Source organism: Panthera tigris, chromosome C2 (genome assembly GCF_018350195.1).
Source record: "Panthera tigris isolate Pti1 chromosome C2, P.tigris_Pti1_mat1.1, whole genome shotgun sequence".
NCBI lineage: Eukaryota > Metazoa > Chordata > Mammalia > Carnivora > Felidae > Panthera > Panthera tigris.
Genome location: NC_056668.1, coordinates 68693631 through 68721526, shown reverse-complemented (window position 1 = coordinate 68721526; position 27896 = coordinate 68693631). Strand labels below are relative to the sequence as shown.

Sequence of the window (27896 nt, the reverse complement as noted above, 5' to 3'; positions counted from 1 at the left end):
GGAGAGATCAGTCACGAGTCTTATAGGTCTCCCTTTATATGTGAGGGCACGTTTATCCCTTGCTGCTTTCAGAATTTTCTCTTTATCCTTGTATTTTGCCAGTTTCACTATGATATGTCGTGCAGAAGATCGATTCAAGTTACGTCTGAAGGGAGTTCTCTGTGCCTCTTGGATTTCAATGCCTTTTTCCTTCCCCAGTTCAGGGAAGTTCTCAGCTATAATTTCTTCAAGTACCCCTTCAGCACCTTTCCCTCTCTCTTCCTCCTCTGGGATACCAATTATACGTATATTATTTCTTTTTAGTGTATCACTTAGTTCTCTAATTTTCCCCTCATACTCCTGGATTTTTTTATCTCTCTTTCTTTCAGCTTCCTCTTTCTCCATAACTTTATCTTCTAGTTCACCTATTCTCTCCTCTGCCTCTTCAAGCCGAGCCGTCGTGGTTTCCATTTTGTTTTGCATTTCATTTAAAGCGTTTCTCAGCTCCTCGTGACTGTTCCTTAGTCCCTTGATCTCTGTGGCAAGAGATTCTCTGCTGTCCTGTATACTGTTTTCAAGCCCAGCAATTAATTTTATGACTATTATTCTAAATTCACTTTCTGTTATATTATTTAAATCCTTTTTGATCAGTTCATTAGCTGTTGTTATTTCCTGGAGATTCTTCTGAGGGGAATTCTTCCGTTTGGTCAGTTTGGATAGTCCCTGGAGTGGTGAGAACCTGCAGGGCACTTCCCCCGTGCTGTGGTGTATAACTGGAGTTGGTGGGCGGGGCCGCAGTCCGACCTGATGTCTGCCCCCAGCCCATAGCTGGGGCCACAGTCAGACTGGTGTGTGCCTTCTCTTCCCCTCTCCTAGGGGCGGGATTCACTGTGGGGTGGCGTGGCCCGTCTGGGCTACTTGCACACTGCCAGGCTTGTGGTGCTGGGGATCTGGCATATTAGCTGGGGTGGGTAGGCAAGGTGCACGGGGGCAGGAGGGGCAGGCTTAGCTCGCTTCTCCTTAGGTGATCCACTTCAGGAGGGGCCCTGTGGCAGCGGGAGGGAGTCAGATCCACTGCCGGAGGTTTGGCTCCGCATCAGCACAGAGTTGGGTGTTTGCTCGGAGTGAGCAAGTTCCCTGGCAGGAACTGGTTCCCTTTGGGATTTTGGCTGGGGGATGGGCGGGGGAGATGGCGCTGGCGAGCGCCTTTGTTCCCCGCCAAGCTGAGCTCTGCCGTCCGGGGGCTCAGCAGCTCTCCCTCCCTTTGTCCTCCAGCCTTCCCGCTTTCCGAGCAGAGCTGTTAACTTATGACCTCCCAGACGCTAAGTCGCGCTTGCTGTCGGAGCACAGTCTGTCCGGCCCCTCCGCTTTTGCCAGCCAGACTCGGGGGCTCTGCTTGGCCGGGGAGCCGCCCCTCCGCCCCGGCTCCCTCCCGCCAGTCCGTGGAGCGCGCACCGCCTCGCCGCCCTTCCTACCCTCTTCCGTGGGCCTCTCGTCTGCGCTTGGCTCTGGAGACTCCGTTCTGCTAATCCTCTGGCGGTTTTCTGGGTTCTTTAGGCAGGTGTAGGTGGAATCTAAGTGATCAGCAGGATGCGCGGTGAGCCCAGCGTCCTCCTACGCCGCCATCTTCCGGAACCCTACATATGTCTTTTTAGATCAAGCTTTGTTGTTCATGGTAACAAACTTGAATGCTTTTATGCAAATAATTGTGGGATTGAATTGAATTGTGTAGAATTCTAATTCTGAGCTGTTGTATTTACATTACATTTACTGGACTCTTCCTAAAACCAATGCTGGGGATATCTTCTATGTTTTTATCTCATTCCTCTTATCATTTTGAAATGGTTCTCTTGTCTAATTACATTAAAGTCTATTTTGTCTGGCATTAATTTTGCTATTTCAGCTCTCTTATGGTTAGTTTTTGCCTGGCATATTTTCTCATTATTTCCATTCATTTCTTTCAACTTCTTTATATTCATCTTGTAAAAAGCCTATAATAGTTATGTGAGTGGGTGAGTGTATGTACCTTTTAACTGGTGAATTTGGTCCAGTTACATTTATTGTTATTTCTGGTACAATTCAAGTTGAAATGAAATAAGTGCACAGGAATGGAGAAATTGTTGATGGGTATGATGGGATACAATCTAACTCCACAGTATAGTAGAAGATACGTAATAAATGTCAGCTTTCTTTTGCAGGTCCTTTCTCCAATCTCTGCCTAATGGGTATTTGGAGAATTTATGTTGATTTTTTTCTTGGTACTCTTTGAATGAAAATGCTGTGTCTTCTTCATGATATTCTTAGCCCCCCTAAACTCCAGCATCTTGACCATCTACGTGATACATAAAAGAACTGGGCTGATTGCAGGGGGTAAAGAGGGAGTGGGTGGAAAGGAAATTGTGGCAGGTGTTGATGACTCACTGAAAACATTTAAGTGGAAAGGAAGTCTAGAAATAGGTTGGTAGCTAGAAGGAGAGCAGTAGGTCTAATTGTGGGTCTTTTTCAAGAAAGGATGTCTGGAGGCAGAAAGAAAGGAACTGACAGAATGTGAATGGTTGAAGATATTAAGGGATCAAGGACTAATCTATCACTTAGTCTCTTTAGAACAAGTAGCAGGGGGAGAGAAATGTATAACAAGAAATGTTTTTACAGGGTGTACTATAAAAATATATATCTCTACTAAATTACTAGTGTAAAATGCATAAAGATAAGCAATATGATTTTTAAAATGTAGAGTCTCATACTCCTTTACCTGACTCTTAACAAACATTAATTAAAAAACGAACAAACATTTAGTTAAGACAACTAAATTTTTTTTCCCTACTCTGTCTCAGCATTAAAAAGAACTTTCAGTGTCATTGAATCCATTTTCCCACCTAAAGTAGAAGACTTTACAGCATTCCTGACAGCTCTCTGGGAAATTTGGAACACTTGTGGTTTTAAGAAATCCCACCACCTCAAATGGGAGGCATCTGCCTTTGTGCAGAGGTGTGATGATAACGAAGCTCTTTCTTTATTCAGTAGCGATCTGCCTAAATGTAACCATCTCTCTCTTGACCAACTATATGATGAATGTAATTCCATTACATGTTGAAGACTCTACCGTGTATCTGTCCCCTCATACTCATCTTGTAACAACACCTGAGACCTTTCTCATGAGAGGACTTCTGGATCACTCAAGAGGCTTCTACCTTTTTTAGCAGGTTATCTCAGTTTTTTGCATTCTGATTACAGCAGTTGATCAGAACCATTAGTGGAAACTGAATTCTGTCAGGTGCTTCCCACCCCCCCTCCCCATCTAATGAAGTGATTATGTAGTTTTCCTTCTTCAATCAATTGATAAAATAAATTTATTTATTTTCAAATGTTGAACCAGCTGTACATTTCCATGGTAAACCCCACATTATAAGGATGTGTTATCTCATACTACTGAATTTATTAGCATTTTGTTGAGGATTTTTGGCCTGTAGTTTTCTTTTCTTTTTTTTTTTTTTTAAACGTTTATTTATTTTTGAGACAGAGAGAGACAGAGCATGAACGGGGGAGGGGCAGAGAGAGAGGGAGACACAGAATTGGAAGCAGACTCCAGGCTCTGAGCTGTCAGCCCAGAGCCCGACGCGGGGCTCGAACTCACGGACTGCGAGATCGTGACCTGAGCTGAAGTCGGACGCTTAACCGACTGAGCCACCAAGGTGCCCCTGTAGTTTTCTCTTCTTGTAATATCTTTGTCTAATTTTCATATCAAGTAATGTTGGCCTCATAAAATTTGTTTAATTCAGGTTATCTATTTCTTTTTAATTTTTTAAAATTTATTTATCCTTGAGAGAGAGAGAGAGAGGGAGAGCAAGAGTGCACACATGAGCAGGGAAAGGGCAGAGAGAGAGGAAGAGAGAGAATCCCAAGCAGGCTCCACACTGTCAGCATGGAACCCGATGCAGGACTCAAACCCACAAACCGTGAGATCATGACCTGAGCTGAAATCAAGAGTTGGACATTTAACCGATTGAGACACCCAAGAACCCCACTATTTCTTTTTGGTTGATTTTTAGTTATTTGTGCCTTTCAAGGAATTTGTCTATTTAATCTAAGTTGTTGAATTTATGGGCATAGAATCATTCATAATGTTTATTTTCTTTTTAATGTCTGTAGGCTCTGTAGTAATATCCCCTCCTTCATTCCTGACAGTTACAATTTTTCTTTCTTTTTTTTCCCCGGAAAACCTGGCTACAGGCTCAAATTTTATTGATATTTTCAAGAACTTTTTTTCTCAGGTTTTTCAAAAACTTTATTACTTGTTTTCTTTTTAATTTCAATGATTTGTGCTTTTATATTTATTATTTCCTTCCTTCTTATCAGTTTGGATTTAAATTCCTCTTCTTTTCCTAGTTTTCTAAAGTGGAAGTTTGGATCATTGGTTTGAGGTTTTTCTCTTTTTCTAATATAAGTTTAATGCTATAAATTTCCTTGTACACTTAATCTGCTTTAGCTGCATCCCCCAAATTTTGGGACATTGTGTTTTCATATCATTCTATGTAAAATATTATCCAGTATCCCAGGACTTCGTCTTTTATCTATGGGTTATTTAGAAGTGTGTTGTTTAGTCTCCAGAAACTTACAGAATTTTCCAGGTATCTTTATGTTATTAACTTCTAGTTTGATTTTATTATGATTATAGGACATCTGTACATGATTTTACTTTTTAAAGATTGATTCAGGTTTGTTTGGTGGCCCAGAATATAGTCTATCTTGGCGAATGTTTTATGTGCACTTGAAAATAATATATATCTTGCCTTGTTGGGTGTAGTGTCAATTCAGTTAAGTTAGTTGATAGTGGTGTTCAGACCTTCTATAACCTTACTTATTTCTGTATACTTGTTTTATCAATTACTGATGGAGTACAAGATATCTTACTGATGGTGCTGAAGGAAAGAGAACAAAAAGTAATTATAAAGGAAAGGTTATAACTCAAACTGGTAGAAGGATAGAGATTATATGTATTATTTACTCTGTGTTCAATATTTGATTATAAGTGTTGAAAACTGACTCTGTTAAGTGTTCTCATCTTGTTCCTGTCTTTATCCTTTCATGTATTTTGTTAATTCCTATAGATAAAATGTGATTTATGGTTATTAGTCTTACAGATAAAAATGTTCCAAGTCCTCTCATTGCTTTGAGCTCTCTCCTGGGTTCCAACCTCCCCTCCACTGTGTATTCTAGGATGCCTAACCCCCCTCCCCCCCCCCCCCCCCCCAGTTGCTGGTATTGTCTGGTAGTGTTGCCATTGGACTTTAGTGACCTAGGAGTTTACAGGTCACATCCTTCTCACATAAAACAGAATATAAGTAGGACTTGTGGAGAGTTCTCCAAGCTGAGAATTTCAGGACAGTTTTCCTAGAGGCGGTTCACTAAGAAATCCACAAGAATCACATGATGGCCTTCGTCTTTGCAGGGAAGACACATGTGTCCCTGAGAGTGTTATATGTTTCCAGGCACTCAGAAGTCTTCTCAGTGGTTCTTAAAGTTTCTAATATGGAATAATCCCCAAAACATATTAAATGAAAAAAATCAAAGTATAGAATAATGTGTATAATATGCTATCATCTGTATTTAAGACAAAATGGGGATAAAAATAGATATGTATTTTTATAACATAGCCCAAGAAGATATTGATGACATGCCTGACTCTGAGGAAGGGAAGCTGGAGCTTGGTACCTAGGAGAAGGGGCAAGTAGAGGACCTTTCGCTCTATACCCTTTTGTGTCTTCTGAGTTTTGAACCATATAATTGCATTGGCTATTCAAAGAGGAAAACAAGTTAAAAAAAATCCTTCTAGGATGGTTTATCAAACTTGATACTTAGATTGGCCCTGATAATTTACTCTTTTCCCTCATTTCTCCTTGCTTAAGTCTTCCTTCTTCATGCCCTCCATGTCTGATCATTTGCCTACAAGAGACATGTTGCAACATGCTCCTCCTTCTCAGAGTGTACTAGAAACTACACAGGGATGAGGTAGTGTTACTTCTTGTGACTGATTGCTATTTTTAATCCCAAACTTTCTAGACCAGAGGTTCTCAAACTTGAGCCTGCATCAGATTCATCTCGAGTGCTTGTTAAAACATTGGTTCCTGGGCCAGAGTTTCTGATTCACCAAGTCTGAGGTGTTTCTAACAAGTTCCCAGGTGATGCTAATTGGAGACCACTCTTTGAGAACCAGTGCTCTGGACTAAAATTGTTTCTTCTGTGATGTGTTGTCCAGTTTTGGTGCCCCAGCTGTGTCCTAAGAAATAAAAAAACAGGAGAGGTTTGTCCCTTTCCAAAGGCATATGTGTAGCTCACCACTGTCCATCTGTCTGTCTAGCCAACAGTGCCTGTCAGGCTCTATCCCCTTCATAAGCTGATATGCATGTCACCACTAGCAGGACTGACCCTATCAGAAGCCTGCATCCCCCTTCATCTGGGCTCGCCAGAGAGGACATTCGTACAGTCATTGCTGTCATCTCCCCATGAAGACTTAACTGATATTCTTGGAATCAAGAGTCATGCTAATTTCTGATTCACCTTCCAGTGCTTCTCAACAGAGGCACTATTAGCATTTTTGATGAGACAGTTCTTCATAATGAGAATTCTGTTTAATGTGGGATATTCAGCATCCTTGGCTCCCTTCCCTGTCCTTGGTTATCATGGTGATCTGTAATCCCACCACACATCCCAGTGCACCCCTCCTCCAGCCTTCCCCTCCCCACTGTCCCTGGAGAACAGGATGAGAGCAGCACAGCTTTCTTCTGAAAAACACTGTCTTGTATTAAGCCATCAGTGAACCCCCTTATCAAACCACATTGCCTTAGCTCCCTGCAAAAATCCTGAGTCGTGTTTTAATATTTTCCTGGTTTTCATTAAATGTCGATATTAAAAAGTGACTGAATGGTGAATCCTTCTTTTGGAAAACTGTATGGGTGGAATTGTCTACCCATGATGTGCAGTCCCCTCTCTATAGAGAAATGCACTGGAGGGTCCCTGTTTCCTGCTGAAGTGGCTTTGCACCCTCACCTGCCAAGGAGAAAAATGTGACCCATTCTATTTCCCTTTTTTTTTTTTTTTTTTAACCATGAGTGTCAGGGAACTCTTTTGCACCTGTAATGCTTAATAGGGATGCAAAGTTAGTGTAGAAAACCATTTTGCCTATATTATCAGCTTTTATACATTTTTAATTTTTAAACATTCAGTAGATTAATTTTGCATTTTCTTGTGGGTGACTTCAGAAGCAGACCTTGGTGCAGGTTGAGTTGTGAAGGATTATAGCCAAGGATTATAGTTGCCTAACTAGCTGGGCAGAAGAATCCTGTGGTGCAACGTCCTGGCCTCACGTGGACACCAGCTAGGCCGTGGGCTTGAGACACAGGAGGAGCAGCAGGCAAGGGGGCTCTTCTTGCTGGCAGCACGTGAAGGTGTCGCTGGTGAGACTGAAATGCCAGGTGTGCTCAAGCTGGAAGTGAAGTAAGGGTCAAGGAACAGAGAGCCGCAGGTATCCCTGAGCCCTCACCAAGGTGGGAGAATCATTGAGGTGAGTAGTGGCAGAGGGACCAAACTTGCCAGGTCAAGAGAAATTCTGCCAGGACTGACTGGGTTAGCCCATGAGAGCTGCAGAAACCATCACTTACAGGAACACCATCCTGATTTGGCTCCCACTTGATCCTGTGGCCAAACAGGATACAGATGGGGTACAGACGGGGCTGGGTACAGATGGGGCTGGCACTCTGGGGTCAGCCTTCTGCCGAAGCTCCGTGTCCGGGTGGAAAAGAGCATCTATCTGGGGGACTGTAGCAGGGCAGAGATTCCACCTCATCCCGCCCCTCCTCTGAGGGTCCAGTTCCTTCCAGTTCCTCTTCAAAGTATGCCTCAAAGTGTCAGGGGACCACCACGCCAAACTGGGGTGTCCACCCTCTAGATCTCCTGTGTGAGTTGGGTGTATAAGGCCTTTCCGTCCAGAAGTCTCTCGGTTGAAATTCCATCTTGAGAGCTTGATTCCCTTCGGGTTTACAAACTCTTCATTACAGATTAATACACCTTCTGGGAAGGCAGCAAATAATTTGCACATTTGAAAGAATGGATTTATTACTTTAAGTATTTGAGATGTGCTGCTGGAGGGAAACAAGCTTTTTTTTTTTTTTTTTTTTTTGAAGTTTATTTTTGAGAGAGAGCTAGAGAGCACAAGCAGGGGGAGGGCCAGAGAGAAGGAGAGACAGAACCCCAAGCAGGCTCCGCACCATCATTGCAGAGCCTGATGTAGGGCTTGAACTCATGAACTGTGAGATCATGACGTGAGCTGAGATCAAGAGTCAGATGCTCAACTGACTGCACCACCCAGGCATCCCAAAACAGAAACTTCTAAAGGGAGGAGATGGGGTGAGGTTTAGGAACCCTTGCAGGCTAAGGGTGGGCCCTGTGGGCTGCTTTGGTGTGGGTTCTGGGGGAGCAGAGGTGTGGGCTGAGCTCTGGACAGTGAGGGGGAGTCACTGGTTTCTGAGAACAGTCCTCTCCCAGGTGTGAGTATTGTCTCCCTGTCCTGTGAGCTCCTCCTTACCCTGGCCTTGTCACCGAAGCCAGGCCCCTGATCGCCCACGTACCAGCTCTTTCCAGAGGGCCCAACAGCCACTACCTGCTCTGTGGCCTTCCTCCCTCACCCCTGCCAGGGCCTCTCCCCTGACCCTGTGACTTCACCCCAGCTCTGCCCTCCTCAGTTCTCCTGAATTCTGTCCTCTGTGGAGGAAGGAAGCACTCAGTTCTGGTTCTCCTTGTAACTATTCGTCCTGAACTTTCAACCCATAACCCCCCACACTTGGGAATAAAAGCACCTATTGTCCTTGGGACATTTCCACACAGCCTCTCTGAGTGATGTGCTCCTCCTCCCAGCTGCTCCTACTCCCTTGTGCACATGTGTCCCTGACTTAGCTTGCCTTTCCTCCTTCCCACCAGGCACCGGCCAGGAGGCTTCCAGTGGGCTGCCCCTGCTGCCATCTGAAATACTTCAGGAGCTTCTTGGCTAAGGGCCCCACGAGCCCACAGGGAGGCAGATCTCCAGGACGTCTTGCCCTGTGCTCCCAGCCCAGTTGCCACAACAAACAGCAGAGGAGACGTTGGTGAGTGGGCAGGGTTCAGACTGTGCCGTTGACCATTCCTCCCCAGCCTACCCTGAGGAGATGACAGAGAGGGGATCTGGGCAGCCAGGGCAGAATAGTGCCCGCAAGGTGAGATGACACCTGGTCAGGTGCCCAGACAGCTGGGGGTGAAGCCAGCATGCCTTACTGAGCATTATCTGTTGACCCTGGCTTAGCTGGTCAGAATTCTAGAACTGGTGGAGTTGGTGGGAACTGTCATTGAAGCCAGCCAGGAAACAAGATTCGGTATCTGCTGGGTGCCCTGGTTTCTGCTAGAAACTGTTATGCTGCCAAACTGGTGCTCCGTCCTTCCAAATTGTCCACAGACTTCTTCCTCCTGCTACTCCAGGAAGGTGCTCTGGTTAACTGCATTTGGTTTCGATTTTCCCTTTGACTCTCTGGTTCCTTAGCAAGAAGCCATCATTGGGGGTGGAGCACAGCTCAAATTCTGTGTTAATTGTGGAACCCATCTGTTCCAGGTCCTGACCAAGAGCTCCCACTGGCCCTGCTTCACAGACGTGATCATTGTCACTCTGGTCAGTGGGAAATCCCGTTGAGAGTAGGTGTAGAGTGAGTCTGCTCAACAAAAATGGTGCCTTTGTGGGCAGCTATACAATGGTCAGTATTATCAATAATATTTCAAAAGTCTGGGTGATCTTTTGGGATATCATATGTGAAAGTTAGGGGTCGGGGTCCATTGCTTTCGTAGCTTTAACTGGTGAGGAAGATGGGTTTCCTTCTGCTACCCTCTTCCCTCTTCTTGGGGTCTTGTGATTACAGTACTTGAGGGGTCCTCAGCCAGTGTCAGCCTGGGAAGTGGTCTGTTGACTCTCACTGTGAAGGAGGCTGATGGGGTCCTAACCAATTCGGTGAAGCAAAGCAAGTGAGAAGGAGGAGGGGGAAAGAGCAATCCGTGAAAAGAAGCATAGCCTGTGATTTTATAACACTGATTATTTCCCCCAAGGTTCTAAGGCTGCTTTGAAGTGTGGTTCCATCACTGAAGTGGGAGAATAGCTTCTTTCTTAAAAATTATTTTTACTTTATTTTTAAAAGATTTTTATTTTTTAAATGTTTATTTACTTATTTTCGAGAGAGAGAGAGAGACACACACAGAGCGAGAGCAAGCAGGGGACGGGCAGACAGAGAGAGAATCCCAAGCAGACTCTGTGCTGTCACTGCAGAGCCCAGTGTGGGGCTTGAATTCACAAATGGTGAGATCACGTCGTGAGCCAAAATCAAGAGTTGAACACTTAATCAACCGAGCCACCCAGGTGCTCCGACTTCAGCTCAGGTCACGATCTCAAGGTTTGTGGGTTCCTGCGCCACGTCAGGCTCTGTGCTGACAACTCAAAGCCTGGAGCCTACTTCAGATTCTGTGTCTCCCTCTCTCTCTCTCTCTGCCCATCCCCCGTCATGCTCGCTCTCTCTCTCTCTCTCTCTCTCTCTCTCTAAAAAATAAACATTAAAAAGAGAGAGAGAGAGAGAGAGAATACTCTTAGGCTGCTTTAGCAGACAAAACTAAATACATGGGTTCTGTCCTTTTGTTAAAAAAAAAAGATCTTGTAATTTTAAAGCAATTTTTAAAAAGTGATTATGAGGTTGGACTCTAAAGTGGCTGATGAAGGGAGAAAGCAGTGTCTTACTACTGCCTGAAGGAAAGTACAGAATGTATGGCTGAGATGGGGGGCATTATTTTAGGATTCAGGGAAGGCTGGATCAAAGTGAGCACTGTGTATGCATGAGCATTGCTCCCTTGAGAGGCGAGCCCTAAGGCACTCTGACATTGTGAAGCAGCAGAAGCAGAAGATCAAAGGATGGAAAAATTAATGCAAGTCCTTTATTTTGAAGGCAGGTTTGCCTTGGCTAAAATCAGGATGAAGGTAGAGGCTCGGGTGCTGGGGAGAGGGCTGTGTAAGAAGCCCTTTCTGTGGAGTTACCCATTTTATGCTCAAGGCAGGGAAATTTGCAAGGAGAAAAAGAGGACAAATTTTCATTGGAAAAGCTAGAGCAGATGGGACTGTGGAAATCATCCAGTACTCTTTTCCCGGCACTGATGAGGAAAGGGGGCCCCTGAAGGAGAGCTGCAGCGACACACCTGGTTGGTGCAGAGTCAGGCTGGAACTTGGTGCTCTTCTCTGGAGTCCCTTCAAGTCTGAGCTGATGGGCTGCTCACAGATGATTCGGGCACCTTTAGCAAGATGCAAATGTTTCTTGACAGACTTCTCAGAAGGGCAAGTAACCTTTAGTTTCCTCTATACATTTTTTTCAGAGATGCCTGTGGAAAATCTCTTTTCTGAATTCCACACTCTTAATGAAGACATTTGTTCTGCTTTTGATAAAATAAACTTTGAACAATGAACTATGGTGCTATATTACATCAAAATGTATTTACCTAGGCTTCATTGTAATTCTTCTTTTATACTGAAAGCACATGTAATTTAGAGAGCTTTATGTTGCTTGATATATAACTTGTAATTAAATGTAGGGTTTGATCATATTTCTTTAAAAGTTGGGCATTAGGGTCTTGATTAATATTGTAACATCCCTTATCCTATGGTTTCTATGAGAAAGTCAGCCTTCTTTCTAAGAAAAGAACGTAATCTATGTCAGTCTGGTTAACAATGATTTGATTAATGTATCAGACATACATTCATTCATTCATTCATTCATTCATCATATAGTCCTTGAGTGATGAAGCAGGCAAAGTGCTTGCTCTCGGGTAGTTTTCCTTCTAGTGAGAGAGGAAGACATTAATGTCTGTCGTTGATTTTAAAGTGCAGTGAAGAAAAGTAGTGCAGGGTAAGGGGATGGGAGGATTGGGACAGGGTTATTTTTCATAGGATCATCGAGTGGTCAGGGAGGGTCTCTTTGCTGAGGTGAGACGTCAGCAGAAGACAGAGTGAAGTGAGCGAGTGAGTCCTGAGATCTGGAGGAAGAACTCTATTCAAGGCAGAGAGACTGGCCACTGCTAAGGCCTTGAGGCAAGAGTGAACTTGATGTGGCCAGAGGAGCAGCAGGCAGGCCAGCCAGCTATAGAGTGGAGGGTGAGGCCCAGTGTGATAGCAGGTGAGCTTGGAGCAATAGGCAGGGCCGGGTGAGGTAGGGCCTTACAGGCCGTGGTAGAAGTTTGGATTTTAGTCTGTAGGTAACGGGTGGTCATTGGAGCATGCTGAGTAGGGGAGTGACATGTCCAACTGCTGAATGGAGAACTGACTGGGGAAGCAGTGTGGAAACAGGGAGGCAGTTAGACCGCTGCAAGGGTCTAGGGTCATGATGCTGGTGGCTTGGATGGCTGGTGGCATGGGGTTGGTGACATGTGATCAGAATGGAGGCAGAACCAGAACAAAGGTAGGCAGGTGGATGATGGAGCCTTTGGTCTGGGTGGGAAGTGCTGCAGGAGGAGCACATTTGACGGGAGAAAGTTGAGAGTTCTTGTTACATCTTGTTAGATAAACCAGTGGGGATGTGGAGTAGGCAATTGGATGTAAAATTTTGGAGACTGGCAGAGAGGTTAGAATGGGAGATGGGTTTGGCAATCTCTGGCCTCTCACCACATATAAAGCCATGGGACTGGAGTTGGTCCCCCGGGGGGTGAGCAGGCCATCACTTAGAGACCAGGAAGAGAGGGGAGGGTAGGAGGAAAGAGAGGAGAGTGCAACACCCCATCCAGAGAGAAGAGTGTCTCTCCAGATGGACGAGGTGACTGTGCCAGTGCAGTCGAAAGCACTAAATATATTACCAGCCTGAGAATAGTGTCCTCTAGATGATTGCCTGGGTTTTTATGTGCTTGTGGGCCTTGTCTCCCCCATTAGACTGGGAACTCACCAAAGTCAGGGATTATTTCACTGTTCTCCTGCTTGCACTTGGAGCCACTTAAAGCTATGGCTAAACCACCTACTGAGTGGACACTTACTTGTAGAAGCTGCTTAGAGAGTCATCCATCAACGGGACTGTGGGAACAGTGTTGATGAGGAAGGGGCAGAACGAGTCCTGCTCTTGGCAAAGAGGCCAGTGATATCCCAATTCTGAGTAGAAGGAGTTGGGTGGCAAAGAAGACAGATGGGAAGAGCAGGAAGGAAGCAGGACTGTCAGATTCCTGATTTGGGGAGCGATCAGCCCCTTAAATGTAGTCATATAGCTCCCTCATGAGGAAGGGGGCCCTGAAAAGTCAGGAACTCTTTGAATGGCTGTTGATTGATGCAGCAGTTGGATTCTTTACTTCTGTCTCTGCAAAATAGGTGCATCTATCTATCTATCTATCTATCTATCTATCTATCTATCTTTTTGTGGCTTAAGAAGGATGGAGGAGCCCGTAATGACTTCCCTTGGAGGTACCTGATTCAGAACCAGCAGTTCGGGTCCTGACAAAGAGCAGAGTCCCAGTGGGACCTGAGTCTGGACAGGAGTTCTGTGGTGGTGCTCGGGGGCTGTCATGGCCTCTTCTGTTGACTGAGTTCCATCGATCTGTATCTGTGGGGAGTAACTGGGCCTGAAAGTCTGGCCATCTCTGACTGGGGGTAGTGTCTGGGGTAGACCAGCCTCAAAGATCCCTAAGGGCTGGGCACACTAGGAGTTAATGTGTATGAGGAGAGAGATGAGTTTCCCGGCCATCAGGAGTCTGGGATAATAACTGGATTCTGTCCTGTTTCTTGTTTCTTACATAGACATAATGAAACCAGAGGACTCATAGGATCATAGGAAAGCATAGGAATAGTTTCCGCTGGGACACCGTGAGAGCTTTGAAGAGATGGGAGGCCATCTTGATGAGACAGGACCAGAAGTTGAGAGTCCTCGACAGCATAAAGGAGACCCTGCTTGTGGAATGAGGGCAGATCCTTGGCCCTCCAGAGTTTAAGCTGGTAATAAGCCTGCAAGCCAAGGGTCCATCCCCTGGAGTTACCCTGGGAACCTAATAACTAAATTTTTCCAGGCGATCCTGATCATGGGGCTTGATAAAGCCCAAGCCTGCTGCTAAAACTACGTTAAGATAAAAGCTCTTTTTATTAATTTGATACCCATTAAAACCATCACAGATTAATTAATTTTCAAAAGAAAGAAAACTATGCCACAATTCTGCAAGTAACTTATGTCCAGATGTTGACATCTTGGGACAGCCTGTCATGCTTAAAAATATTGTAAGAAATCTTTAGACAGTAAAACCTAAAAATAAAACCCCCCAAATTAAAAAGAAGAATAAGGGAAAAGCATTGTAGTTCAAGAGATTTATTGGTTTATTTATTTTTGAAAAGAATATAAAGTTAACAACTTAATACCAGATTCCAAGACCTAGGTATCCCCACTTTTGTAGTGGGGAGGGAAGGTAATTATAAAATGCAAGAAAGCACCCAAGGGAGAAAACTATAAAAGTCACTGGAGGCTTAGCTGACTAGCCAGTGGTTTCTACAAGCTAGAGTTAGTGAAGTGCACGAACCCTTGATGTGAACAAGTGGTGCAGGGGGCACGGGGAAGAGATCGTGTTTGATTAATTCATGGTGCCTGAGGAAGATATGGAACCACTGACAACTTCCATATCTACCAGCCTCCCATTAAGCCACCTGGGGTGAATTGAAATTGTAGTGGATGAGTTGAAATTGTATTCATAACATTATCCCTGACTGTGTTCTTTTCTCAGTGCCTGGGGTGAGTCTGGAGCACATTCATAGCAGTATTTCCGCCTTGTTGCCCCATTCATACAGCTGCCTGCTCAGATCTCAGCTTGCTCTGGGTTGCAGCTAGAGCGGTTCTGGGCCAGATTTCCAGGACGACATCCGCGGTGTTCTTACCTCTTCTTCTGAACTAGCCAGCTCGCGTCCCGCTGACCTCCAGCCGTGCCATATCCCTCGGGTCAGGCATCCCCCACCTTTTGTGGGGTGATATGGTTGTTATGGAGAGGCCCACCTAGTGCTCTCAGTGGAGGGTGAGGAGAGAGTGACAAGCATCCTGGGATGGTGGCAGGACTTGCAGTTTCCTTGCCCGCAAATGGAATGCAGGTAGAAGCTTGTCCAAAAGTTTATACAACACAAGCCCAGGGTCTGATACTGCGGGCGAGCATCTGGATTTAGGAGGGCCTGCTTGGTCAGGTGGGAGAAGTGAGTGACATGGGAGGAGAAACCGTGGTCTGTGCATTCCAGACACGGGAACTCAAAAGGGAGGTCTTCCCGCTCAACAGATGTTTCCCCTCTTTCAAACCAAAGCCTTGGAAGGACCTCAAATGAAGGGAACTTTAGATGAAAATCAAGAAGATGAAAATCAATAAAAATAGATAAGGAAAAAGCAATAAAAATATTTTTCACTTACAATTTTTTTTTGAAGCAACTAAACATGGACAGAATGTGATGGGGTTGATGAGAGTCTAAGATAAAGACTATAGGGAGAGTGTGTTTTGCTACCTTTTCTTTAGGTTATGGTTAATAACCATGGAGGGTCTGAGATTTCACCTGCGTGCAAGCTAATGAGTTAGCTACGGTGTCATGGGACCTGTGGGTTAGGCATAAATGACTTTTTGATTCACAATGGTAACAGTGGCCTGGGTACCACCATTTTCTCACACTGGATCTTTGAGCTTCAGTCCCAACAGGGTGATGCAGAGGGCCACGTGGCACCTGTGCACATGGGAGAGAGAAATCTTGAGCTCAGGGAACTCAAATCTTGTATAATGGACAGTAAGTGTACGTGTGCTTTGCTCCAAAGGCGTACACGATCTCGCTTGTTTACGACATAGGTATTCTTGAAAAGATAGTCTGGAACAAGGTCACTCCATGCTTCTACTTGGAAGATGTGCAGAACTGAGAAAGAACCATGGAGAATGGCTCCCACATGCTGCATCAATAGGAAAGGAAGCTGGTGTTACCACCTCCTTGTTACTCACCAGGCAGTGAGCAGGAGACCTCATTCTTTACCTCATCAGAGCTCAGAGGTGGTACTGTTGTTATATCAGTAAGGAGCTGGTGAGTAATGGGACTGAGACATCCAGCTGCAGGACTTATGTAGGTATTACATACTTCTTATATGCGAAGCATCGTGTTAAAAAATAGCTAGAGCTTAGTCAGATGTTTATTGGCTCACAGTTCTAAGAGCTGTCCATGCATTGTGTAATTCTCATAACTAAGATTATCAGGTGCTGCTGAGGAAACTGTGGGGGACACTGAGGCACAGTGAGTTGATGGGGCTAGGATTCAAACCTGCATGTTTAACCACTCTACTCCTCTGTTCTTTCTTCAGCCCTCAGGGTCACACAGGGAAGGTCATGGTGAAACTAGCATATGCACTGAGGATGTGGAAGGGTTTGGAAACCATGCCGCGTAGGAATAGTGGAAGGGCCAAGGGTGTTTCGTCTACAGAAGGATAAAGGATAAATGGTGACTGTCTTCAAATATTTGTAGGCATGTCTTGTAGCAGAGTAGAGTTTACTCTTCATGACCCCGGGGAGCAGAATGGGGTCCAGTTAGGAGGCATATCATCCCTCAGCCTGCAATGGAATAGGCTGCTTGTGAGTGTGGGAACTTCTCGAAGGATTTTCTGGGAGATTGCCTTTTGGGATGCCGTGGGTGGGATCTGTCAATGGCCCCTCAGTAAGCACCTCTGTTTCTATTCTCTACAGGAGCTAGGTGATGGAGGAGGAGGTTTCTAGTGAGATATTCTAGACCTTTCCTAAGAGAGCAGGCCCAGCTGAACACAGTGACCCAAACTCCCTCCCCTGCCATCCCTTTCTGTCCCCTTTCTAAGAATTCTCTACTGTCAGGCATGCCCAGAGGGAGTTCCTGCATGGATGAGGCTGTGTCCTAAATGGGGACTCCAGCCCACCGTAAGGGGCTGGAGAAGTCCATCTCAGCTGTAGGCCTGCTTTGTCTCATGAAAGGACCCACCAGGATCTTGGCTCAGTCCTGCCTCTAACTCTGATGGGTTTGGTTCCATCCCTCTCTGAGCCTGTAATGATCAGCCTCCTGGCTTGACCAGGCTCTAGCAAGTAGCCTCACACACACCAGACCCACTGTTGCCCAGTTTGGGACAGAACAGGATTCCTATACTGTATCTGTGGTTCTGTGATTCACCTTTTCTTTGTCAACAGCCCATGCTTTAAAAAGCAAGTGGGAACAAGTGGTTGGATCCAGTACTCCTCTGTAAGGACCTGGCTGTGACCCAGTGGTCACTCTCTGGTCTTGGGCAGCTCCGGTCCTGAGCGGAGCAGGTCTGGTTCAAGTGCAGGTCCAGGGAGGAACTTGGGGAGATGGTGAGGAATGAATGGTGGCAACTGCTTTAATGGCATCTGTTGCACTCAGCCAGAAATGTCTTCTTTTGGAAGCTAAAGACTCCCTCAATATGGTCTCAATTAGCCTGTGCATATCTTTAAAATAATTACATTTTCATCAAAGGGTTTTTGAGAGTGATGTTTAGCCCAGTGTAAAGGGCATGATCAGGATTTGATCCTGAAATAATGTCTCTGCTATCCCAGATGTCAGGAGTAACTAAAAATATACTCATAACTCAGAGGAATTCTTGGTTTATTGGACCCATCTCCTCTTCCTCTTAACCTCCCTCCAGAAAGTGAGAGGGTGATGAAGTGAGCCAAAATTCTTTAATTATCCAGTCTGCTGACATTATTTTATCTGCATCACTGATATTAAATTTGTACAGCATTCCATTTCAGTCACAGAGCTAGGAGCAGCCTCTGCAAACGCGGGCCTTTGTCCTTCTGCTGGTTGTGGCCAATGTTCTGCTTTCCAGTCCACCCCACCCTCCCTCAGACTTCTTAAATTCCAGAGCTTTCTGTGGCACCGGAAATTATCTGTCTGTGGAATGTCCATACTTCAGGAAAGTCCCTGAACTGTGTATCCCAATTCTGCTTCCCCCAACTCATCTCGGCCATTTGTGGTTAGGTTTTGGCATGCGCCTATCATTGGAGAAAGCTGGGTTTGGCGGGAGCATTTCATCGTGTTTCTATTATTGACATCAACGCAATTTCATTGCTTCCTATCATTGACATCCATGGAGAAGGAAGGGAAAGTGTGGCTCGTTTTTTTTTTTTTTCTTCTTCTTCTTCCTTCATGTACAAATTTAATTTTCCCTGTTATATCCTTAACTTCTCTGGCCAGTCAGATGCATCTTTGGTTTCAGTTTGGTTCTCTGGGCTGTGACCTTTCCATCTGACTTCATGGTAACACACTCAGCTGGTTTACTTAGCACCTGGTTGATGCTACTCTTACTGCTACAACCAGGTCACATTTATTTTTTTTATTTTATTTTTTTTTATCTTTTTTTTTTTATTTTTTTATTTTTTAATATATGAAATTTACTGTCAAATTGGTTTCCATACAACACCCAGTGCTCATCCCAAAAGGTGCCCTCCTCAATACCCATCACCCACCCTGCCCTCCCTCCCACCCCCCATCAACCCTCAGTTTGTTCTCAGTTTTTAACAGTCTCTAATGCTTTGGCTCTCTCCCACTCTAACCTCTTTTTTTTTTTTTTTTTTTCCTTCCCCTCCCCCATGGGTTTCTGTTATGTTTCTCAGGATCCACATAAGAGTGAAACCATATGGTATCTGTCTTTCTCTGTATGGCTTATTTCACTTAGCATCACACTCTCCAGTTCCATCCATGTTGCTACAAAAGGCCATATTTCATTTTTTCTCATTGCCACGTAGTATTCCATTGTGTATATAAACCACAATTTCTTTATCCATTCATCAGTTGATGGACATTTAGGCTCTTTCCATAATTTGGCTATTGTTGAGAGTGCCGCTATAAACATTGGGGTACAGGTGCCCCTATGCATCAGTACTCCTGTATCCCTTGGATAAATTCCTAGCAGTGCTATTGCTGGGTCATAGGGTAGGTCTATTTTTAATTTTCTGAGGAACCTCCACACTGCTTTCCAGAGCGGCTGCACCAATTTGCATTCCCACCAACAGTGCAAGAGGGTTCCTGTTTCTCCACATCCTCTCCAGCATCTATAGTCTCCTGATTTCTTCATTTTGGCCACTCTGACTGGCGTGAGGTGGTATCTGAGTGTGGTTTTGATTTGTATTTCCCTGATAAGGAGCGACGTTGAAGATCTTTTCATGTGCCTGTTGGCCATCCGGATGTCTTCTTTAGAGAAGTGTCTATTCATGTTTTCTGCCCATTTCTTCACTGGGTTATTTGTTTTTCTGGTGTGGAGTTTGATGAGCTCTTTATAGATTTTGGATACTAGCCCTTTGTCCGATGTGTCATTTGCAAATATCTTTTCCCATTCCGTTGGTTGCCTTTTAGTTTTGTTGGTTGTTTCCTTTGCTGTGCAGAAGCTTTTTATCTTCATAAGGTCCCAGTAATTCACTTTTGCTTTTAATTCCCTTGCCTTTGGGGATGTGCCGAGTAAGAGATTGCTACGGCTGAGGTCAGAGAGGTCTTTTCCTGCTTTCTCCTCTAAGGTTTTGATGGTTTCCTGTCTCACATTCAGGTCCTTTATCCATTTTGAGTTTATTTTTGTGAATGGTGTGAGAAAGTGGTCTAGTTTCAACCTTCTGCATGTTGCTGTCCAGTTCTCCCAGCACCATTTGTTAAAGAGACTGTCTTTTTTCCATTGGATGTTCTTTCCTGCTTTGTCAAAGATGAGTTGGCCATACGTTTGTGGGTCTAGTTCTGGGGTTTCTATTCTATTCCATTGGTCTATGTGTCTGTTTTTATGCCAATACCATGCTGTCTTGATGATGACAGCTTTGTAGTAGAGGCTAAAGTCTGGGATTGTGATGCCTCCTGCTTTGGTCTTCTTCTTCAAAATTACTTTGGCTATTCGGGGCCTTTTGTGGTTCCATATGAATTTTAGGATTGCTTGTTCTAGTTTCGAGAAGAATGCTGGTGCAATTTTGATTGGGATTGCATTGAATGTGTAGATAGCTTTGGGTAGTATTGACATTTTGACAATATTTATTCTTCCAATCCATGAGCAGGGAATGTCTTTCCATTTCTTTATATCTTCTTCAATTACCTGCATAAGCTTTCTATAGTTTTCAGCATACAGATCTTTTACATCTTTGGTTAGATTTATTCCTAGGTATTTTATGCTTCTTGGTGCAATTGTGAATGGGATCAGTTTCTTCATTTGTCTTTCTGTTGCTTCATTGTTAGTGTATAAGAATGCAACTGATTTCTGCACGTTGATTTTGTATCCTGCAACTTTGCTGAATTCATGTATCAGTTCTAGCAGACTTTTGGTGGAGTCTATCGGATTTTCCATGTATAATATCATGTCATCTGCAAAAAGCGAAAGCTTGACTTCATCTTTGCCAATTTTGATGCCTTTGATTTCCTTTTGTTGTCTGATTGCTGATGCTAGAACTTCCAGCACTATATTAAACAGCAGCGGTGACAGTGGGCATCCCTGTCGTGTTCCTGATCTCAGGGAAAAAGCTCTCAGTTTTTCCCCGTTGAGGATGATGTTAGCTGTGGGCTTTTCATAAATGGCCTTTATGATCTTTAAGTATGTTCCTTCTATCCCGACTTTCTCCAGGGTTTTTATTAAGAAAGGGTGCTGGATTTTGTCAAAGGCCTTTTCTGCATCGATTGACAGGATCATATGGTTCTTCTCTTTTTTTTTGTTAATGTGATGTATCACGTTGATCGATTTGCGAATGTTGAACCAGCCCTGCATCCCAGGAATGAATCCCACTTGATCATGGTGAATAATTCTTTTTATATGCTGTTGAATTCGATTTGCTAGTATCTTATTGAGAATTTTTGCATCCATATTCATCAGGGATATTGGCCTGTAGTTCTCTTTTTTTACTGGGTCTCTGTCTGGTTTAGGAATCAAAGTAATACTGGCTTCATAGAATGAGTCTGGAAGTTTTCCTTCCCTTTCTATTTCTTGGAATAGCTTGAGAAGGATAGGTATTATCTCTGCTTTAAGTGTCTGGTAGAACTCCCCTGGGAAGCCATCTGGTCCTGGACTCTTATTTGTTGGGAGATTTTTGATAACCGATTCAATTTCTTCGCTGGTTATGGGTCTGTTCAAGCTTTCTATTTCCTCCTGATTGAGTTTTGGAAGAGTGTGGGTGTTTAGAAATTTGTCCATTTCTTCCAGGTTGTCCAATTTGCTGGCATATAATTTTTCATAGTATTCCCTGATAATTGTTTGTATCTCTGAGGGATTGGTTGTAATCATTCCATTTTCATTCATGATTTTATCTATTTGGGTCATCTCCCTTTTCTTTTTGAGAAGCCTGGCTAGAGGTTTGTCAATTTTGTTTATTTTTTCAAAAAACCAACTCTTGGTTTCGTTGATCTGCTCTACCGTTTTTTTAGATTCTATATTGTTTATTTCTGCTCTGATCTTTATTATTTCTCTTCTTCTGCTGGGTTTAGGCTGCCTTTGCTGTTCTGCTTCTATTTCCTTTAGGTGTGCTGTTAGGTTTTGTATTTGGGATTTTTCTTGTTTCTTGAGATAGGCCTGGATTGCAATGTATTTTCCTCTCAGGACTGCCTTCGCTGCGTCCCAAAGCGTTTGGATTGTTGTATTTTCATTTTCGTTTGTTTCCATATATGTTTTAATTTCTTCTCTAATTGCCTGGTTGACCCACTCATTCGTTAGTAGGGTGTTCTTTAACCTCCATGCTTTTGGAGGTTTTCCAGACTTTTTCCTGTGGTTGATTTCAAGCTTCATAGCATTGTGGTCTGAAAGTATGCATGGTATGATTTCAATTCTTGTAAACTTATGAAGGGCTGTTTTGTGACCCAGTATGTGATCTATCTTGGAGAATGTTCCATGTGCACTCGAGAAGAAAGTATATTCTGTTGCTTTGGGATGCAGAGTTCTAAATATATCTGTCAAGTCCATCTGATCCAATGTATCATTCAGGGCCCTTGTTTCTTTATTGACTGTGTGTCTAGATGATCTATCCATTTCTGTAAGTGGGGTGTTAAAGTCCCCTGCAATGACCACATTCTTATCAATAAGGTTGCTTATGTTTATGAGTAATTGTTTTATATATCTGGGGGCTCGGGTATTTGGCGCATAGACATTTATAATAGTTAGCTCTTCCTGGTGGATAGACCCTGTGATTATTATATAATGCCCTTCTTCATCTCTTGTTACAGCCTTTAATTTAAAGTCTAGTTTGTCTGATATAAGTATGGCTACTCCAGCTTTCTTTTGGCTTCCAGGAGCATGATAAATAGTTCTCCATCCCCTCACTCTCAATCTAAAGGTGTCCTCAGATCTAAAATGAATCTCTTGTAGACAGCAAATAGATGGGTCTTGTTTTTTTATCCATTCTGATACCCTATGTCTTTTGGTTGGCGCATTTAATCCATTTACATTCAGTGTTATTATAGAAAGATATGGGTTTAGAGTCATTGTGATGTCTGTATGTTTTATGCTTGTAGTGATGTCTCTGGTACTTTGTCTCACAGGATCCCCCTTAGGATCTCTTGTAGGGCTGGTTTCGTGGTGACAAATTCCTTCAGTTTTTGTTTGTTTGGGAAGACCTTTATCTCTCCTTGTATTCTAAATGACAGACTTGCTGGATAAAGGATTCTCGGCTGCATATTTTTTCTGTTTAGCACACTGTAGATATCGTGCCAAGCCTTTCTGGCCTGCCAAGTTTCAAAGGAGAGATCAGTCACGAGTCTTATAGGTCTCCCTTTATATGTGAGGGCACGTTTATCCCTTGCTGCTTTCAGAATTTTCTCTTTATCCTTGTATTTTGCCAGTTTCACTATGATATGTCGTGCAGAAGATCGATTCAAGTTACGTCTGAAGGGAGTTCTCTGTGCCTCTTGGATTTCAATGCCTTTTTCCTTCCCCAGTTCAGGGAAGTTCTCAGCTATAATTTGTTCAAGTACCCCTTCAGCACCCTTCCCTCTCTCTTCCTCCTCTGGGATACCAATTATGCGTATATTATTTTTTTTTAGTGTATCACTTAGTTCTCTAATTTTCCCCTCATACTCCTGGATTTTTTTATCTCTCTTTCTTTCAGCTTCCTCTTTCTCCATAACTTTATCTTCTAGTTCACCTATTCTCTCCTCTGCCTCTTCAAGCCGAGCCATCGTGGATTCCATTTTGTTTTGCAATTCGTTTAAAGCGTTTTTCAACTCCTCGTGACTGTTCCTTAGTCCCTCGATCTTTGTGGCAAGAGATTCTCTGCTGTCCTGTATACTGTTTTCAAGCCCAGCGATTAATTTTATGACTATTATTCTAAATTCACTTTCTGTTATATTATTTAAATCCTTTTTGATCAGTTCATTAGCTGTTGTTATTTCCTGGAGATTCTTCTGAGGGGAATTCTTCCGTTTGGTCATTTTGGAGAGTCCCTGGCGTGGTGAGGACCTGCAGTGCACTTCCCCTGTGCTGTGGTGTATAACTGGAGTTAGTGGGCGGGGCCGCAGTCCGACCCGATGTCTGCCCCCAGCCCACTGCTGGGGCCACAGTCAGACTGGTGTGTGCCTTCTCTTCCCCTCTCCTAGGGGCGGGATTCACTGTGGGGTGGCGTGGCCCGTCTGGGCTACTTGCACACTGCCAGGCTTGTGTTGCTGGGGATCTGGCGTATTAGCTGGGGTGGGTAGGCAAGGTGCACGGGGGCTGGAGGGGCAGGCTTAGCTCGCTTCTCCTTAGGTGATCCACTTCAGGAGGGGCCCTGTGGCAGCGGGAGGGAGTCAGATCCGCTGCCGGAGGTTTGGCTCCGCAGAAGCACAGAGTTGGGTGTTTGCGCGGAGCGAGCAAGTTCCCTGGCAGGAACTGGTTCCCTTTGGGATTTTGGCTGGGGGATGGGCGGGGGAGATGGCGCTGGCGAGCGCCTTTGTTCCCCGCCAAGCTGAGCTCTGCCGTCCGGGGGCTCAGCAGCTCTCCCTCCCTTTGTCCTCCAGCCTTCCCGCTTTCCGAGCAGAGCTGTTAACTTATGACCTCCCAGACGCTAAGTCGCGCTTGCTGTCGGAGCACAGTCTGTCCGGCCCCTCCGCTTTTGCCAGCCAGACTCGGGGGCTCTGCTTGGCCGGGGAGCCGCCCCTCCGCCCCGGCTCCCTCCCGCCAGTCCGTGGAGCGCGCACCGCCTCGCCGCCCTTCCTACCCTCTTCCGTGGGCCTCTGGTCTGCGCTTGACTCCGGAGACTCCCTTCTGCTAATCCTCTGGCGGTTTTCTGGGTTCTTTAGGCAGGTGTAGGTGGAATCTAAGTGATCGGCAGGACGCGCTGTGAGCCCCGCGTCCTCCTACGCCACCATCTTCCGGATCTCCCCAGGTCACATTTATTGAGGGCTGCTGGATGCCAAGCACTCGCTGAGGGCTCCAGTCCTCACAGCCTCTTGAGGCAAGTACTATTACCATCCTCTCCATTGTACAAGTGAGGACACAGAGATTCAAGAATTGGCTGAAGATCCTGCAGCAGGGCTAGGGTTGGAAGCCAGGCAGCTGGCTGACTTCACCGCCCCTCCCCCGCACCCCGCACCACTAACTGCCTCCAGACCCTCCGCTGTGCACGAAACCAGTGTCCCCACTAACCCTCCAGGAAGTGTTCCTGTCTTTCTAAAACCCTGTCCTCAGCAAATGTTTCATGAGAACTGAGTGTGCGGGCCACTCTGCCATGGAGATGCAAAGATCTACGGACGTGATTCCCACCCTCCCCCCACAACCTCTCAGGCACTGTGGCCAGACAGAGCCTGAGCTCTGCTAAGCAGGGGCCATATTTTCTGTCAGCTTATCCCTGGTGCCGCCATCAGCAGAAATGCCTGGTAGCACTTACCTGGGCCCACACTGCTTGTGGTGAGCCCTCACAGACATTTCCCTGACCAGAGCCAGCATTGTGGCTGGACCAGACCTTGTGGTCCTTATTACAAGATAAGACCTTAGCAACAAGCATCAGGGAACTTGGAAAAGACAGGGGTTATTACTTATGTATGAGTCCTAGAGGGTACATGGCATGCCTGGGGCCACACAGCGAGGTCATGGGGAGAGAGCGAGAGCTGTCTTGGGGTTCTGCTTTTCTGGGGCCAAAGGTGGGGGCCTAGGGTCTCCCAGGATCACTCTTTATTGGTAAATTTAAAACCTAAGAGTGGGAATTAAAGTGTGGGAAGGGAAAGGTCAAAGGACCAGTGGTTTAAGTCAACCACAGCTCTCTAAAAAGCGAACTTGGAGGGTGGGGCGACTTGGCTCTTCATCTAGCATGTAGCTGGCGGTGTGCTTGTTTGAGATGGATGTCTTTGAAGTGGATGCCTCAGTAACCAAAAGCTTAACGTCAGGACCTTACATTACAGTCAGAAAAGCTGTCGGGTGCTTTTGCCAACAGTGCCTTTGTGGCATTCACTGCTGTTTCCAGGGTCGGTTAAGTATCTGACTTCTGCTCAGGTCATGATCTCTTGGTCTGTGAGTTTGAGCCCCACGTCAGGCTCTGCACTAGCAGCTCAGAGCCTGGAGCCTGCTTCAGATTTTGTGTCTCCCTCTCTCTCTGCCCCTCCCCCACTTATGCTCTGTGTCTGTCTCTCTCTCTCAAAAATAAGTAAACATTTAAAAAAGTGATGAACAAACTACCAATTAAACAAAGCTGTGGACATTTTTACAAATGAATGAGAGAATATTTTAATTACCAAAAAGGTAATTAGATTGAAGGATGGCCTGTTAAACTATATACATTGAGTGTATGCAAAACCATGCACCATCCTTGTTTTCATATTTTCACAGATTCGTGGGAACTTGGTCCTGGATAGGTGCCTGTGACCCCATGTTATAGATCCTGCTAGATCTAGGCCTCAGAGCAGTGGGACTTTGAGATTAGAGTAGGACTCAGCTGCATGGAAAAGACTGCCCATGCCATTCCAGAACTACCTGTACTGGCAACATTGTATAGGAGAGGGCGGAAGGCCTTTAGGTTTTGCTTGATAACAACAGTGGTCTTGAACTTCATGACTCCTTCCAGTTGGATCCTTTCCCGTCTTGCTCAACACTTGCCTCACTTCCCAAGCCTTGCCTAACTTGGTTGGATATCTAAGCGCACATCCCTCCAAACTGTGCAGGAATCCCTAGACCTGGCCCTTGCTTAAGGCCTGGCACTAGATCAAGGAGCTCAAGCTCAAACTGGAGCTGAAGAAGGAGAGAAAAATATTTAGGGGGCCATGAGCCAGCCCAGGTAGTAGGCTGACATGAATCAAGAGGACCCAGATGCAAAAGCCATAAAAATTTCATGCACTTTGACTCGGTAATTGAAATTCTTAAAATATATCTTGGGGAAATAATCTAGACTGAAGGAAAAGTTATATGCATGAAACTGTGACTTGTGAGGTCATCTCTTTTTAGTGAAATTGGAAGCAACCTAAATGGTAAATAACAGGGGCACGACTGAGTAAATTATGGTTCATCCACTTGGCAGAATATTGCAAAGTCATTAAAAATGAGACTTACAAAGAGTGTTCCATAACCAGGAAAAAGTTTGTGGCTTAGCCTGAAGAAAAGTATGAAAATGAAGGCATTGATACTATATAAATATAATTAAAAAAAATTTTTTTAAGGTTTATTCATTTCTCAGAGACAGAGTGTGAGTGGGGGAGGGCAGACAGAGAGAGAGAGAGAGAGAGAGAATCTGAAACAGGCTTCAGGCTCCAAGCTGTCAGCACAAATCCTGATGCGGGGCTTGAACTCATGGGCCATGAGATCATGACCTGAGCCGAAGTCGGACGCTTAACTGACTGAGCCACCCAGGTGCCCCTATATGAATATAATTTTGATTTGAAAGGCACATATATAGAAAAAAAACCAGGAGAAATGTACATAAAAAATAGTATTTGCATCAGGAAAAAAGTCATCTGTAACCCTTTCCACAACTAGACTTTAGCAGATACTGTTTATGAACAATGACAAAAGAGTCTGGAAGAGGGGGACTGGAGTGAGTTCAAAGTTCATGCAGGGAGTCAGCAATCAAGACACTGTCTAGAAGAGGGGGAAGGACAATATGAGAACATGTTCAAATATAACCCAGTGTGTGAAATAACATAACCGTTTCCTGAACTGAAGGCAGGTGAAGCATGAATAGGGTGAATGTGGCCAAGGAAGACGTCTGTGAAGTCACGTCTCACATGTAGACTAGGAAGACTGTGGAAGGATGGGAGTGGCCACACATTCATCCTGGTTCCCCTAGACAGTCCCGGCAAAAGGATTAATAGGATCCCTTTTCATTGTCAAAAGAGTCCTGGTTTGGATAATCTGTCACATGGTCACCTTAGATGTTGAAAAGAAAGGAGAAGGCCACTCTAGGTTGATGATAATTGTTCTGCTGGTCACCTCAAGCACTTAAGAGTGAATGGATTAAGATTCCCTGATGCTGAAGTGGGCCCAGCCCGATGGAGAGGTGGCCCAGGTGTAACATTTGAATACTGCCCCACTTCCTGTTTAGTTGAAGGCTAATCAGGGTGGTTATTCCCAAGCTTCCCCACCTGTAGCTGGAATTTGTATTTCCCTCTGGCCAGGAACTCCTCTCTCCTTGATTCCTTCTTCACCCATCCCACAGATCTGGTGCATGACTATTAAAATTTTCAGTGAGCAGAAGCAGTACAAGTAGATAATTTGCCAGCCGAGCCTTCCCCTGTTTGTGTACCTGGGAGCATTTCTCCTCAGAGAAGTTCTTGAGTTTTAATAGAAAAGCTCATGTATGGCTAGTGCAGAAATAAGTTCAAATGGCAGAAGATGATAACTTTAAGCAGATCGGGGCTTGGCCTGGGGTGGGCTCTGTTTACCTCTTGGTGTCTACCCTCTGTTCTGTTGCCTCTGTCAAGGCAGGCTTATGGGGAAGCCCGTTGCTGTGCAGAG

The 27896-nt window shown here is 44.8% G+C and overlaps 1 protein-coding gene across 1 annotated transcript in view; it reads left to right on the top strand.

The window, feature by feature from the left end:
• MYLK (myosin light chain kinase) overlaps nt 1-27896 on the top strand; it is a 294654-nt gene that overhangs the window by 68354 nt on the left and 198404 nt on the right. Inside the window, exon 2 of the mRNA XM_042956721.1 lies at nt 8953-9116. The gene's annotated coding sequence lies outside the window, so the exon portion shown is untranslated. The remainder of the gene's footprint in view (nt 1-8952; nt 9117-27896) is intronic.